The sequence below is a fragment of the Lonchura striata genome, chromosome 4A (genome assembly GCF_050655825.1).
Source record: "Lonchura striata isolate lonStrDom1 chromosome 4A, ASM5065582v1, whole genome shotgun sequence".
Classification (NCBI taxonomy): domain Eukaryota; kingdom Metazoa; phylum Chordata; class Aves; order Passeriformes; family Estrildidae; genus Lonchura; species Lonchura striata.
In genome coordinates this window covers 12,739,337-12,755,720 of record NC_140742.1, presented here as the reverse complement: position 1 = coordinate 12,755,720, position 16,384 = coordinate 12,739,337, and the positions used below count along the sequence as shown (strand labels likewise).

General features: G+C 42.3%; 1 protein-coding gene across 5 annotated transcripts in view; it reads left to right on the top strand.

The window, feature by feature from the left end:
* MAMLD1 (mastermind like domain containing 1) overlaps positions 1-16,384 on the top strand; it is a 249,530-nt gene that overhangs the window by 170,873 nt on the left and 62,273 nt on the right. Inside the window, exon 1 of one of the 5 annotated variants that reach the window (XM_085570659.1) lies at positions 4-16,384. This exon is cut by the window's right edge and continues 12,175 nt beyond it. The exons of the other annotated variants lie outside the window; for them this stretch is intronic. The gene's annotated coding sequence lies outside the window, so the exon portion shown is untranslated. Of the gene's footprint in view, positions 1-3 lie in introns of those variants that run through there. 5 annotated transcript variants of the gene reach the window in all.

Sequence of the window (16,384 nt, the reverse complement as noted above, 5' to 3'; positions counted from 1 at the left end):
AGTTACACGCGAGCACCTAAAAAAGCAGCGATCTAGTGCTGGCACTGCCCATTTTCAGTCCTCTCTCCCTGCCATATGTTTAGAAGGGAGAAAAAAAATGCACTTTGGGAAGGATGCTCTCAGCTGAAGGAGGAGGTGGGCTGGGGGGCGAGGTACAAGGAAATTCCATGTTTGGAAAGCATTAGCAAGGGGTGACTTCTAATGTTTTCCTGCGACTGACGTTGACAGTGACACACATGTGTGGGTTGATATTGGAACGTCACAGAGTTTTTAAACTCAACCAGGAAATAGTCTGTTGCTCGGGGATAAAAAACAAATAGTCTGTACTGTAGGGCAGGTAACATGCAGTTAACAACCCTCGAGTGAGTGAAAAGCTGCTCAATGTTCACAATTGAGCAGCTCAAATTCGATCGAGCTTTTTATTTTCAGAGGGTTTTTTCTCTTTTTTACATGTGGTTTTTCAACTCTATTTTTACTCCTTTTAAGTAGTACTTCAAAATCAAAAAAGCACATATTGACAAGGCTTTGCTTTTGGTCCCTTGTAACTGAGCATTCTGAACTATGTAAAGTCTCTTGGGTTTTTTTAATGCTAAGGTAGTTGTTAGAGGGTTCAGAGACGAATTAGTAATTAAAGGAGGCAGTTATATTTTAAAAATTTTTTGTATTCCTTCCTCTTAACACAGGTAGGAGTGTTTAATAAATACAATGGGTTTGGTTTTGTTTTTTACTGATCTCTTTGTAAATGTTACAGTGTGGTAGCATTTGGAGACTTAAAACGGGATTAGGAAGCTATTGTGCTAGATGGATCCTGAATATGCAGGAAGATTTACTGGAAGAGTTCATGATCCCAGGTGTCAGGGTGATACTCTTGCCCTGACTTAAGAGGTCACTAACCTGCCTGGGTGTGACTGTAGGACAAGAATTGACCCAATAATGGGCTTCATGAGAGAGAGACAAAAGTTAGGGAGGGAGAAGGAAACACAAGGGCAAGAATAACAGTAAGATAAATCCCTGTGTTGTCCTGTAGGTTAAGTACAGTGCAACTCACTGGTTCCCTGTAATTTAATCAATAAATGTTCTATGTTACAGTTGCTACTTGCTACTCTGATAAAAGTCTACTTGCTACTCTGATAAAAGTCGCTTTAAAATAACTTTTATGAGTACATAGCCATGGAAAAGTCAAGTAAATCTTGTAGAAACTGTGACAAATGGGTTTATCCAAACTGGGGGATGGAGTAGTAGAAGGTTGAGTTCCTGAAATAGGGAGAGGGGCAGAATCCCCAGGTTTTCATTGTTCCCTGGTGCTGACTGTGTCAGCATTTTTTAGCGTTTAGGCGAAGGTTAAGTTCTAAGACTATAAGTTACGATTCATTAGTAATTGGTATGGTCTCCAAATAAAGATAGTTAAATCAGTTTAAATGGTGCTGGCACCTCTCCAAGGAGTCCTCTTTATATCTGGCACATTTGCTGCAAACTTCTTTGAGGAACAATTAATATTGTACACTGCTATATCATCCTCTGTGGGAAGAGCAGTGATGTAACTCACTATGAAGGCTTTCTACCTGATGTTCCAGTTTGACTTGCAATGTTTAAAAAAAACCCCAAAACCAGCATTTTGAACTGAAGGAAGCAGAAAACACACCAAGGCTTTGTGTTGAACTGTTTTATATCAATATTGATTTTTTAAGGGGGTTTGTGTTATAAAGAGGGAGCTTTTATCCCCCTGAGCTCTTTGGCAATTATCTTCCTGCCATAAATGTTGATACGCACATAATGGATGTAACTAAAAAATCTCCTTATCCCAGCAGAAAAGGCTGACTGTTTGTTGGAGCAGAGAGAATGCTGAGAGTGTGAATAGACAAACCCATATGTCGCTGGTGAGAGAGATAAATGATGGACGAACAGGAGTTGGTTACTATGGATCAGCACAATAAACCAATTCCCATCATACACCTCTCTTAATAATATACCAGTCTCAATGCCATTGATGGGTAACCTAGGTAGCACCAGTCAACTGTAAGTTTTTCAACTGTTCTTTTATACGTATCAAACAGTTGGGACATTTCTAATTTTTTCAGATGTTGAGTGCTAAAATTACACGGAACTTCCTTCCTTGCCAGTAATTTTGAAGGGGAAATTCAGAGCACAGCTGTAAAAGGCCAAATGTGCATGATACCACTGTGTGCTTGTAGTAAGTTTTGTGTTGTGCACCCATAAAAGGGGTACCCTTGAAAAGACAATAGCTGAAAAAATACATTATGAAACTGATTGGGTGTATAGTACTGCCCTCATTAGGGTTGTTTCAGGATTGGAATGGCTTTTGGAAGATACTGGAATAGTGTTTTAAATGAAAACAGAAAAATGCTGTTTAATTTTTAAAAACAGCCCTGTAGAACAGGCAGTGATCAGTACCACAATTCTAACTTTCTGTAACCCATTTCAGGACTGCCAGCGGCTGAAGAGAAAGTTTGCAAAACAGTCTGTGCTTGTATCATGGTCTCCTTTCCTTGTTCTGCATTATCACTGTTAGTGCTTTGCACAGAAAATTGAAGTCTTTGTCATTGAGAGGTTTCACTTCACGTCCTTGTCTTCTGGTTGCAGAAGACTTCTTGCCTCCTTGTCTTCTCACTGCAGTTGCTATGGAATGGTGTGTTAGCTCAGTTCACAATGAAAGTGTATCTCAGGGTCACAGCATAAGCAGGGCTTGTGGCTCTTAGGATGTGACTCCATGGTTTTAGAAGTCACCAGTTATGCTACCAGAGAGCAGTGCAGTCAGTGGGATAACTTGCAAATGCAAATGAGTTGGAAGGAGTACTTATTCCTCTTGGGAGCCCTTCTCACTGTGCTCCATTTCATTTTATTAAATAGAGGGAAAATTATTACTAAGTCATTACTTTCCTTTAAAAAGAAAATACTTATTTTGTGCAACATTTACTTGCCAAGTTGCAGTAGGTCTTTGAGAGCTGTTACCCTTGGTGTGCCCCCTGGGTTAACTGCAAGGTGTTCATTGGGTTGGGTGGTAGGAGAGTACACCCAGCTTTCTCCTTCCAGGGCCCAGCCTAGCAGTCCTTTTTCATTTTGTAGTGGATGAGGCTCAGATTTGATCTAGGAATTACGGGCTCAAGGGTCAGGCCCTTCAGTACAGACAGAGAATTGTTTTGTGCCTCCACCCTGCTCATTCTTGCCTGATGGGGGAAGCTAAACGGAAGCAAAGCAGGGCTCAGCGTTCTATCTCTGATGGATGAATTTTACCTGGCTCCTGTGGAGAACCTGTTGTGCCCAAAGGGAAGAGCAGAGGAAAGAGCTGTGGGTTTCCTTCCTCCCCTCCCTACCCACTAGCCAGCTAGCCTGCCTGGGGACCACTTGCTGTGCCCAGGGAGTGTGTGCGTGGCTGGAGGCTGTGTCCGTGGGGCCAGTGGAGCCGCTGGGGCCCAGGCGTGGGAGATGCAGCGGGATGCAGGATTTCATACGGCCCTTTGCTCGGAGCTGCCTCCTCGCTACAATGAGCCATTGATAAGCGCTGACCTGATTAAAGGGCTGCTGCTCACGGGATGCTGGGGTGCACCCTGGGCCTCTGGCAGGGCCTGCCAGGCTGCCCAGAATTCCTCTTTGGGAATGGGTGTCCAGACTGAGGAGGGGCAGACCAGAATTCACTGGAATGTCCTGTCCAGAGGAAGGTGTCATATTGTGACTTGTTGAGATCCATGGTGCTTTTCCCTGAAGGGACTTGGCAGTTTTATTGATAAAGGAGTGTTACATAAGTACCCCATCAGGCATGCCCTAATTTGTTAATAATTGATGGTCTGGGTAGTACAGAAATGCTGGTGGTGTTAAAGCACTTCCACGTATATCTGCAATCTCTGCAGGCCCCCTGCTCGACTTTTACTTCAATTGTAATACAGGCATTTTGCTTTTTTCCCATTTGGTTTTGGGGTTATTTTTATTTCCTTGGTGATCACGCTGCAGGTGCCTGTTGTGCCTTCCCTTTTGGTCAGGGACAGCTGGGTACTCAGCCTGGTGCAGGCAGGACCGAGGTTCCCTCTGCAGGGCCGGGTGTTACACCCCCGTGTGTCACCCCACAGCAGGCAATCTCTTGAGTGGCAGCAGCATTAGTCAGGGAGAAACCTGTCCCTTGTGCCTTCCACCTTTGGAGGGAAAGTATCTGGTGGGAACGGAGGCAGGGTTGCCTCTGCAATTCCTGCACCAGGATTTGCCAGCACGGGAGCCAAGATGCTCCTCACACAGCACAGAACAGGTGCCCTTCTGTTCACCCCCCTGTTGATAACAGGCTGTGTTTGCATGGATTTAGAACCTGGCTACTTTCATGTGCCACAGCTAGAGAGATTGAAAATAACATTTACCTCTGCTGACACACATACAAAAGAAATACTTACTAGGTGTCATCATCATGATCTGGCTGCCTCTTTCTTTTTGCATGGTTTTTCTTTACTGTGTAAGTTTCTTTTTCTCTAGAATTCAGTACCTCAAAACTCCAAGTAGTTACACCTACCCCAGACCTACCTGTTTATTTGTGTTAGTGTAACCCAGCACATTTATTCTGTTGAGGGCAACGAAACCCATTACCTGCATTAAAATCTGAAGCAGCAAGGTAACTTTCTAGTCATGTTGTGAAATACAATGCCATTGTTCGCTTTTATTAATGTCTCGAGGTGGATTACACGGTGGTTAGAAGCCTGTTCTGCTGGGCAAAAGACTGTCTGTAATTTCAAGTGGTTGATCCTGATCAGGCAGTTGGAGCGGCTGCAGCAACAATCCCTTGGAGCTCTAAATCACATTTGTCACAAGATCTGCCTGGTAGTATTGGCTGCTCCAAGACTTACACCGACTTCTCAGCATTCCATCCCTTTGGTTGGATCACAGCAGTGAGGGACTTGCCAATCTTCCCTGTTCTTTGTGCCTAATTCTGAAAGACTGGCAGGCTTTATGCTCTGTTTTCTGAAGAGGGCCCAGCTTTACTAAGCTGCCTGTCTGTCAGGGATTAATTTAACCTCTAATTACTACATTTTCTTCACAGTTTGCTGCACATGAGCGTGTTGTAACAAAAGCACAAAGAAGTATGTCATTTTATTTAGCCACTACTCTGAAATTAATTTAGGGGGTACAGAGTCAGATCTGACACACTTGGTGTTAAAATAATTGTGCTGGCATTAGAATTAAAGTACATAATCTTGTTGTTTCTAATGATACAACAGTACTAGCGTAAATAGTGTTGTTAACTCGTTAGTTATAGCCAGAGTAATAGAAGTGATATCTACTTACAGACCAACACTCAAATAAACATCTCAGCAAAAGTTTCCCCCAAATAATTCCTGGTTTCCTCAAAGTAATGCCATGTATTCTACTTGATTCCCATCTGACATTCTGGTTTAGGATTACATATCTAAGTGTAGTTTGTTGTTTTTTCTCAAAAGGTCTGCCAAATTGCAGTAAACAAACATTTATGATGGCTTGGGCTTCTTCCAGCCTGGATAATGATTTTTGATTTTTTTTAACATGTGGCATCATGGGAACAGTACAAAAGGCCTTATGTCCTCTTGTCCCTGCTCACAGTGACATCAGCAGTGCCACAGTTCACAAGGAGAGCAGCCTGCTGTCTTGAAGGGAGTCAGTCTGCTCCTGTTACAAAACATGAGATGACTTTCTTCTTTTCCCATTCTGTAATATTTACAACAAAAGTGTCAGTTGTTGTGGTTTTTTTTTGTTTTGGGAAGGTTAGGTTTGGGAAATGCAGCTATCTCCAGTTTAGGTAAATGTAGCTAAAACATAGCTAAATGTTGTTTGTGTTTAATCAGATGTGTAGGAGCGGTCTTGTCATCCAGCACTGTATTCATCAACTCTGAGCCAGGTTTGTTAAAATGATTTTGAAAATGTAATTTCTCATGTAAGGTTGGACTTGAAAAATCATTAATTACATACTAATAGTTTATTTCAAATGGAAACAGAAGATTGGTTGTATATTTTTGTGTCGTGCATTGAGTTACAAAGCATGGGCCCAACTCAGTAATTCTCCTTCAGTAAAAACTGTAGGTATATTTGATGGGAAACTTCCCCTAAAGATTCCCCAAGGTCAGGTAGGACATAGTTACAGAGTCACAGCTTGTATTTCCTTTCTCAAATGGAGAATTGATGTGGCATCGTTATCCAGACTCGTGACAACAGTGACACAGGATTGCCAAAAAGACTAATGGGAGGAATGTGATGATTGATTCTCTTTACAGTAGTATATCAGATTATTTCTCTGAATTCTTTCTTCAGTTCTCTCAATTCCTAAACTGTAACCAGTTACTGTAATTATTCACTCTAATTACTTCCAATCTACAAGTAGATCGAACATGAATTAAGATCGACTGATGTGAGGGAGGGGGCGTTCTGTGAGCTGACAGTCAGGTTTGGAGATGCTCTCGCTGGTCAGAAGTTCCACAGGATGGTTTGGTAGCTCTGTGGAGCAAGTGGGATTTTTTGTGGATATGAGTTTTCATACAACAAGCCAAGGCTGAGTTATACTTACTCTAATTTCAAAGTTGTCAACATTTTTTTTCGAAAGGCCTGAATATCTGTATATAAGTATTGCTGGAGGCAGTTTTAGGAGTAAATAGTTCCTAGGTTCTTACTTGCCCCTTGTAAAATGGGAATGATGGTGTTTTACCTTTGCCTTCACACTAAGTTTCCTTAACTACTTAAATAGTTCATAAATCATCCATGCTTGTTACCAGATGAAGTCTTTAGAGTCCTTTCAAATAGTTGGAAATTATATTCAAAATAAAGGCAGGTATATCCTCCTGGAAAACCCCCTTGCTGTGAACAACAGTTTTATTTCTTTGCTTTGGCTGTAATGCCAATTTAAGTGGATTTTTAAAAAATATTTTTCTCCTGATATGACATTATAGTATCTTTCTTTTTGCTGAAACTTCAGAATTTCATGTAGGGGTAAAGAAAATATTTAAAGACAAAAATGGCATCTACCCTCAGGCATGTGTTTTATTGTTTAATTCTCTGTCATGGGTTTTCATGGGTTTAAGTTTTCAGCTATAGTAAAAAAGTTAGTATTTTACAAAGACAGTTCCAAACACACCAGTAGCTTTGTCCCCAAGCGTTAGTATACAACATTTAGTACGTAAACATTTGCATTATTTTAAGAATAATTATGTACAATTAATTTTATGTGGTTATCAGGATGGATACTGAGTATAATTTCACTTTGCTGGGACTAGTTACTTAAAACCTCACTAGGATTTTCACAAGTCCAAGTTTATATAAGGAAATAATTTCTGAATGTATTTGATACTTCAGTAACCCAGTGGGTCTTGTTGATGGTCAGGTACTTTTAAGGACCTCACTTTTTCTGTTACCTTACTTATTTTCTTAATTAATTTTGTTGATTTAAATAAATTCACACAGAGAAAAGCTCAAGTTTATACAATCTTCTAGTCAGAAATACAGGCAAAAGGTTTTGATCTCTGACTGTCAAATGGTGACTCATTAAAAAGGAATTTTTGTTCCTCCCTTTTCAGAGGGTTACTCACTACCAAGCAGTAAATATCTAGTTTTGATGCTACTGCATTGAAATGCCTGACATTGTTGGTATATTAAGTCCAAAGCCTGTAAGACTGTTTGTTCACAGGCTTCACGGGTTTTTTTGTTTGTTTTTCTCGATTAAAGAAACCCATTGGGGGATTTTCTTCAAGCTCTACCCTGTCAATTTGAGTACAGACTTTGTTTGGATTTTAATAACAGAGGACCCTGTCCATACTTTAAGCAGTGGGTCATTCAAATTATTTTTAAAAACACATGACCAAGCAAGCAGCAATCTCTTTCTAATTTTGCATTGGGTAACATTAGACAAGGACATTGGAATTAATCTAAATCAGAAAAATTTTCTTTGTTTTCCACATCAAGGGTTGTGTGCTAAGCATTTTCTAATACTGTATAGTGTAAAGCTGCAAATAAATTGTACTGAAGAGAGACAGACAAAATCCAGCCCAAGGCATACCCCTTTTCTCTATTTCCATATTAATTTTGACTCTCTGAGACATCTCTTTTGTCTTCCTGTTCTTACCTATTCTACACGTTTGATGGAAGAGCACAAAGGCATATTTGAATCTTCCATCTCATCTCTTCTTAGGAATGAATTTGTTGGTTTGAATTTATATAGCATTGGAAAGACGTTTTCTTGGTTGTACCAACACTTGTGTTTGACTTGAAGCAGAATGAGAGTGCATTTGGGCTTTTCAGTACTTATGAGACATGAATCTTGGTCCCTGATCCCAGGAGGTAGATCAGACTTAATTTCAAGTGAAGGTCCTGCATCTTCAGATAACTGCCTGTGTCAGTTAGAGTTCAATATTCTTGAATTCCAGAAATGTAGATGAGTCAAATCTGAAGTTTAGGGCAAGTGTGAAGGATGTAAGAGAAAATGTAGCTGTTTCTTCTGACGGCGCTCTCCCCTCCCCTTCAGGGCTCCCACAGTCTGTCAGCTGTAATGGAGTGATTTGATTACTTTGTAGTGTTAAGCTAAAAGAATAAATCTGAGAGCCTTGGGAATGGGGAGCCAATCCAACAATCAACACCAAACAAGTTAATAAACGTGGAGCGTTTCTGCTCGGTGCTGCTGTAGAAATGCTAGTTCCAGAAACGCTTGGGGCAGCCGTGGCCATGGCCCAGTCAATTAGTGTAAGTACATCCCCTGTACACACCACCATTAGCTGCATGCTGGGGGCTGAGCTCCCTGTTTGAAGGAGAAGCGTGGTTTTTTCTGCTGTTTATGAATTATGAAGATGTTGAATGTCTCAGGATAAACTGTTCATTGCTCACCACCTCGCTTCCTATTCTTCTACATACCTAGAAAAAGCTTGACTTAGGCTATCTAAATTGCCCTTTCTTTAAAATCATTTTGGCCTTACACATTACCTACAAATTTCTATTTTCCCATTGTCAGTTCTTCTCTCCCCCAGCCCAGCCCAGCATCCCACAAACTAGCCAGAAATAGAGCATTTTGGTGACTGTCCACAGAGGTGGTTTGAAATCCAAATGACACCTTCAGACTAGTTTCTGATGCCCACATGCCAGGCAGCGTCATTTGGAAAACAGTGTACATAGAAATACTGTGAGCTACAGCAAGTGTCAAGTGTTGCTGAGTAAGAAAACCCGTACTACTTGTCTGCATGGAACGACTGTGGATGTGGGTATTTCTGCAGATAAGACCTGGATTACGTACAAAGAGCCTTATGCTAGCCTGTAGCTTTAATTTTATCATATCTAAGAATGGCAGCAATGGCAAACTAGCCAGGAAATGACCAATTCTGGCTGCCCACAAGACCCCCCTGCAGAGCATTTACGTGTATGTTATTTCAGGGTATTCATTGGCCAGCTAGTCCAGCAAACATCCATTTGTTGGTGTTCATGCCTGGAACAGAAACAGGTACAGCCCTTTGTACAAGAATGGCAGAAAATGTGCCACTGAGTGCTTTGCCATCTGCTTCTCAAACTGTAGCAAAGCAAACTGTTAAACTTTGCATGGAGCTTAGGGCTTGATTAACTTAAATTACCATCCTGTGGTACATGTTTGCAATGCCGAGGGGATTAGGTGGCATGTATTTTCAAGAAATACACGTTCATTATTCAGAAGGGTTATGCAATAACATCCAGTGGTCATTTCCTTTTGGAGCATAGCTGTGTTGGTAGTGTAGCTTGTTTGTTTGTGCATTCATCCTGCTGCATCCCGGCGAGGAGAGGACCGGCACTGCCGGCGCCAGCGGAGCCGCTCTGTGGCACCGGCCGGCCCGGCTGGGCTGGGGCTGCTGCAGCCACACGTGGAGAGCCAGAGACCCTGAGGTGAAGACGTCCAAAGTACAAGGAGGCAGTGGTAGGGGAGAGAGAGCTGGGATGGGCTGGGACCAAAGGGAGGGCAAAGGCAAGGAGACAGGAGAGCTAAGGAAACTGGGCAGGTATCTGGGACATGATGGAGGCACAGCAAGTCCAGAACTGCCTCAGTAAGGCTGGAATCTCTCACGTGCCTGATCCACGAGGTCCAGCATCTCCTATGACTTCCATTCAAGCAGTAAGTGCTTCCTGTGTGCAAACGTGTTCTGTGCTCCTTGGACACTGACTTCCAGGCACTGCTTTTCTTTATTTCTGTTGTCTAAGTTCGCAACCTTTATTTTCCCTTGTACTCTTCCTTTCATGCCTTTGTTGTGGTTGCTCTGCTCCTGGGATCTTACCTAGTGTCGCCTCTCCAGAGGCAGGCAGAGCTGTGGCAGGGAGCAGCACTCCCCGTGATCACAGGCATGGCTTGGTTGGGTTTGTTTTGTCAGAAGGATTTTTCTTTGGGTGAGAACAGGGCTGGAACAGCCCAGGTATGGCACAGCTGGCTGAATTACAGCTGCTGTTCCCTGTGCAGCTGCGGGATGTGAGCTGGTGCGAACACTGGAGCAAAAGTCGAGGTATGACTGCCCTGCTGTCCTTATTCTGTGAATTCACTGGTTCAGGCAGAAGCAGTGAGGGCAACTTTCACCTGGCCAAACTGCAGCTCACTGCCAGCAGGACAGCAATGGCTGTGTGAGCTGAGTTTTAGCTGTAGAAGTTGCTTAAGATGTTAAGTAAAGAATCTGGCCCTTGACACACATAGAACAGCAGAAGTGCCCGGAGCAGCATTGCCAGCCTGCCCCAGACTGGCTTTCCCTGGGCCAGCCTCAGGGGCATGTCTGCATGAGACCAGTGCACCACATCTGCATGAGACCAGTGCACCTTGCTGTGCACTGGGAAGCTAGGTCAGAAGATCATCTGAGCTGCTAATTAAACATCTTTTCAAACCTCCTTCAACAGTAGTTTGGGATCTTAAGGTGGCCTTGGATTCTGTTAACCAAAGACGGTAATGTTCTCTTTTACAGCTGATTCTGAAGCATTGTAGCTTTCCTGAAGTAAGAAGATGTAATTCAGTGTTTATAAAAGCAGACATGAAAGTAAAAGACTCTTTGGTTCTCTCTGAGAGCTTTTTCAAATGTAGAAAGAATGAGTCACTCGACATTTCATTACTGAATAGGAGCTGATTTACAAGTGTGTATGCCCTGAGATGAATGTCGGTGGATGAACTCCAATAGTTTTTCCTCCATGACCATGCTGTAAATGGGCTTCAGCCAGTTTGATGTAATTCATTTTGTGGCACTGTGCTGTCTTTTGAAATGGAAGCATCATCCTTCTTATGATCTTGTGAATGCTAGAAGGCCGATTAACATGGGAATTCCTGATTAGCTTTAATTCAGCTCTACTACTCCAAGAAAGCATAGTTCCTGAATTGCACAAAGAAAGCCTCTTCAAGCACAGATCCAAATCGATGTACTGAAGATCCTGTTGGTAGGTGTGGTGACTGTGATTAATATTTACTTGATGTCTTTCATCTTCCAAGTACTTTACACAGAACAAGCATTTCATCTTCACAAAAGATGTGTGAGTTAGGTGAAGTTTTACTCCCTTGGCTTTATTAATAAAGGCAGGGAAACGGAAGCAAGAAGATTAAAGTAGTTTGGTCATGGTTACAAAGAAGGACAACACTGAAACTGTGTAATTTCAGGTTTTTGAGTCCCAACTAATGTCTCTTCTTAGTAAGAAGAAGCAGGAGGACAGACTTTGGAGTAAGAACAGGATAAGAATTCAGTGAGGGATCACTTAGGCTTGTGCCCTGCCAGACTCTTCTCCTTCCTCCTCCCTTACAGAGACATTCCCACAGGTTGCCACTTGAGTTGCAAAGCACCTGTGGATCTTTCCTTAGGCTTATATAATGGCCCAGTTTAGTCATTGGTCTGGTTGGATCACTGAAAAATAAGTGTATGTTCAGATTTCTGGAATAAGAGTCTGTGCTGAAGTGAATATGATGAGATGCATATACTATTTTAATCAATTCAATGGCTTACTGCATTAGAAAGTGCTTAAATCACATTGTTGAATTTTAAGCATGTAAGGGATCTCATTAATCTGGAAGAATTACTTGTTTACCTTTGGTTTGGATATGGCTACTCACAGAGCTCTATTTGAGTATACACTGAAGTTTATTGCCACATCAAGGCCCTGGTTTGCAGCAAAGGCCATGTCACCCTGAACTGGAGACGGGCAGGGAACCTCTTGAGGGCCCAAAGGTAGTTTTTGGCTTAAAGAGCTTCCTATTAAGAGGAGTCAGTGCACAAAGCTTAACATCTGAGAAAGTTCTTGTCTGAGAAAGCATCTGATCTTTTGAAAGGGAGGCCTCCTTGGTAGATGCATGAGTTCTGTGCATCCTCAATCTGGTTGTGCAGCTGGTTGACTGTAATGGAAACCCTCACCTGGGAGCCTCCCCTGGGAACCTCCCTCCTCCTGTGTGGGGAAAGGCAATTGCCTTTTAGTTCCTCCAATCCTACCTTAAAAAAGAAAGAGAATATGCCCTTGTCTGAAACTGAAATCCACTCTGAGATGATGGCCATAAAAGCCGCTTCATTTTGTCTAGATTTGACTGTAAATTGAGCCTCCTGTTTCACGTGGAGTAATGATTTTAATGCTGCAGTGAGGAGTCACTGGCTGAGAGAAGGGAGGCATGAGAGCAAAGCAGTGCAGCCCCACTCCCCTTGTAAGGCCATGGTTCAAATGCTTAATTAGTTATTTCAAACCAGTGGCTCTTCTCTTTTGAGGTAGGAATGATGTATCAGCAAAAGCTGACCAAATTGATGTAGCAAATCAATTCTATGGTAATCCGTTTATTTAAACTTTGGTACTTAAATTTATAAGCTCTTCTCAAGTGTGCCTGTGCTGCCGTTCATTAGCCCTTATTCTTTTATGCTCTTGCTCGGAGGTTTGTGCTGCAGATATTAAAATGGCCAGGACATGCCACTCGAAACTGCCTCCAAATGTAATTCAAGCAGGTCTGCAATAATAGTGCTAAAAGAAGAGCTATTTAGTGGCATTATTAATGGGCAAAGAGTTCAGGCAGGATTATGAAAAAGTAAATTTTTATTAAGAGTGGAGGAGCTAGAAGAATGGACTGATTGCCCTGAGTCCTCTGGGCCCTCGAGCAATCAATTTCCCTTTCTAGTATTCAGTTACTTGCTAATTGTATTGATTTTTATCAAATATGTGTACAAATCAATTTTATATTTTAGTGCTATTAAAAGCTTCCTTCCTTCCTTCCTTGCAGGCAATGCTGCTCTGATCATTCTCTTTGTCTTCCTTTATTTTAATGCTTTTATCCTAATGCATATTTTCGTTAGGACATGCATGGTTTTCGTTAGGACATTGAACTAGGCTGGGATTTTACCTCCATGCTCAGGGGTGGAGCAAATAGGCGTCAATCAGTCCAAAGCTCTGTGAAGTCAGTGGAACTGTCTGCTTAAGGAAAAATCGCAGGAAAGGGATGTGTGGTGTCATAAAATGGGTGGGTGCGAGTGACCACACAGCGTGACCCCCGAAGAGCAGGAAGCACAGCTGCCACCGGATGGGGACTGTGCTGCAGAAAGCTTGTAATGAGAAACAGAGGAATAAACGCTGAGCGTGATGCACTCTTACTGAGTAAAGGGGGAAATGAAGTCCGGGTGAGAAAAATGAAACTCTTGTTTTGTTAGGATGACCTCCCATTGCTGCTGCAAACCAAGTCAGGCACTTCAAGTAAAGTGGATGCTGGAGACATCTCTGAGCAGACTGAATGTATTGAGCTCTGAACAAAATAAAACAACATTCTCCATTTGTGTTTGTTTATGCCCATGGCGATTCAAATTGTTCCTGTCAAAAGTACCTATTTTCTGAGACAGCACACGCTTGTTCTCTCCTTTTAATGTGAGCCACACAGTTTGGGTTTGGGGAGAATCTCTCTGGCTGTGCATGGGCCTGAGGAATGGACTCATAATTTAAATGTTTGCTGTATGTACAGCACTACCAGTGATAGTGGGGACACTTTGAACTTTTAATGGTGTGAGCAATAGTCACAAGAACAAGGGAAGTTAGCACTCTGCTTTTCCACTTGCCTCAGACTTAATAATAAAACTGGAGAGTTTTTGATGGTGTGTTTTCTGCTCTGATGCCCAGGCAGTTAAACAAAATACTTTTATACTTTTCCTCAGGAAGTAGGAGTTGCAGTCACAAGTATTTGGGCATATACATACGTGGTAAAAATACACGTTACATTAGATCATCTATAACAGTGGTCCATAGAGCAGTTTCTGTTTTACATGGATCACTTTTGGTCTTTTTGATTATGTTCTCCTTGGTTCCGCTGATGTTTCTTCATCTCACAGCAAACCCATCTGGGAAAACCAGCAGAAGCCACAGCTTTCTCAGCCTCTCCTCCCTGCCAGTCGCTGCTCCCACAGGCAGAGGTGTTGTATGAGGAGACAGACCAGTGCCGTAAAAGCAGCATGGTGCTGGTTCCCCAGGAGCCCCAGAGAGCAGCTCAGTGGGGAGCAGGCATCCTCTGTGCCCATCACTCCCTCGCTGCCACAGTGGCTTTTCTTGTCCCTTTGGGGTGCTTGAGATTTTCAGATCCAGTGTAGGCACTGCAACCACCATCCTCAGTGTGTTTTAGGAGCTGCTTAGGAGGAAGCAGTGTTCTCCTGTGGCCCGTGTGTGCAGTGAGCTCCCTCCTGCATCCCCAGCCCCGGCGCCCGGCCGGGCGGGAGCCGCTTTGTCCTTGGGTCCGTACAGAGCACCTCAGAAGGAGGAATCACAGCCTGGATCAGCCCTGTGAGGGTCATTATAACACAGAGAAGATAAATGTACCGGTTCTGCTGGAGGCTGTCCTCAGGCTGTTTGTTATGTGTCTCTAACACTGTCACTACATCACACACTTCCTCGATCTCCGTATTACCCTACAAGCCTGTCTAATGGGATCCTCTGCTGCTGATTCCAGCTTACCCTGACCTACTTCTTTCGTGTGTCCCAGCAAGCTGTCAGGAGCTATCAGAGCACTGGGAGCTGAAATAAACACTCACTGAGGGGAAAAGCAAGGCTGTCTCTAGTGAATTTAATTAGCTTTGTTTAACTGGCTTGTTTGCTTTGTAAATCACATCATTTTTAGTCAAATTTAAGGGATAAAAAAATCTGTAATTAAAATCAAATGATGCACGACCTTATTAAAAGTCAAGGGTTTTAAAAGTTCTGTACAAAAAGTCATTTCATTTGTAACATATTTGCAGCGCTCTGAATATTTTAGGGAAAAGAAGGATGAAACTGAGATTCTTTTTGGTTTTGGCATCTTTTTTCAGACTGGAAGGAGATTGGGGCTTTTTGAATAATTATCTTTACCTTTTTCTGAACATGGGTTAAAAAATTGCTGTGGTATTTTTGTCAATATTTAAAGCTTGCTGCATAATATCTTGGAATGCAAATAAGGATTCTTACTGTTCCTTTCTTCCCTATGGCCTAAGCATCAGTATATTATGCATAGTTTGAATCCTTGCTGTTGTGTGAGGACATGCTTTAAATCCTGGCTTCCCTTTGCACGTCTGTTGCATTTTTGAGTGTTGGAACAGAAGTCATTGTAATTTTGACTCTGCCAGACAAATGAAGCACTGACTCGGCAAGTCATCACTGGGTTGAATTTGAAAGTGCTTAGAGTGTTTTTATCAGACAATACATTTTGTCTTTCAGGTACTTCACTGTATTTCAGTGTGGCACATACGTCTTCTAACAACTGACGTTCTTGCTCTTGTCAGTGTAGGGTCTAATCCTCGTGCTGTTGAAAATGATAAAAGTCCTATGAATTCCTAATATGTCTTATCAAAATCTGGCTAAAGTATAAAATGTCTGACCCCAACTTCTGATTCGTCTTCAGCAGAAATATGTTTCTGTCTTGCACCATGCATGCATATTGATAGAGCCTCCTGAGCACATGGTTTATAGAGATACCCTCATCCTTATGCTGAGCTGCAGCATGAACAGAAAAGGATTAAAGGACCACTGCAAAATAAATGGGTATGCATTAACTTGTAGTGTGAGAAACAGTAAAATATTGGATCAAACTACTAGCCGAGAGTATGAGAGGAATTAAAAATCTGTTTGACAAAGGTGCAGAACTTCTTTGAATCTTTTGAAGAGGCTGTAAGAGTGGCTAACCTGTAGTACTGCACTAAGAATTACTTGTGGTAACAATTTCATTGAGGAGTATAATGAGCAGCCTGATTGCTCAATGATTTCTGAGTAACTCCCTGACTTAAGGATCACTGCGAGGTTTCAGGGAAGGAAAAGAGAAATGTTCTTTTCTCAGTGGGAGTTTTGGGAGGTCCCTTGGCCCCACTGGAATGCGTGATGCTGGAAGCTCTCTGCTGTGCCAGGAGTGGAAGTTGTATGGATGTCTTAAAAAAAGATACACAGAGGGAGACTTCAGTGGCTTGACAAAATGGAATTGAAACAA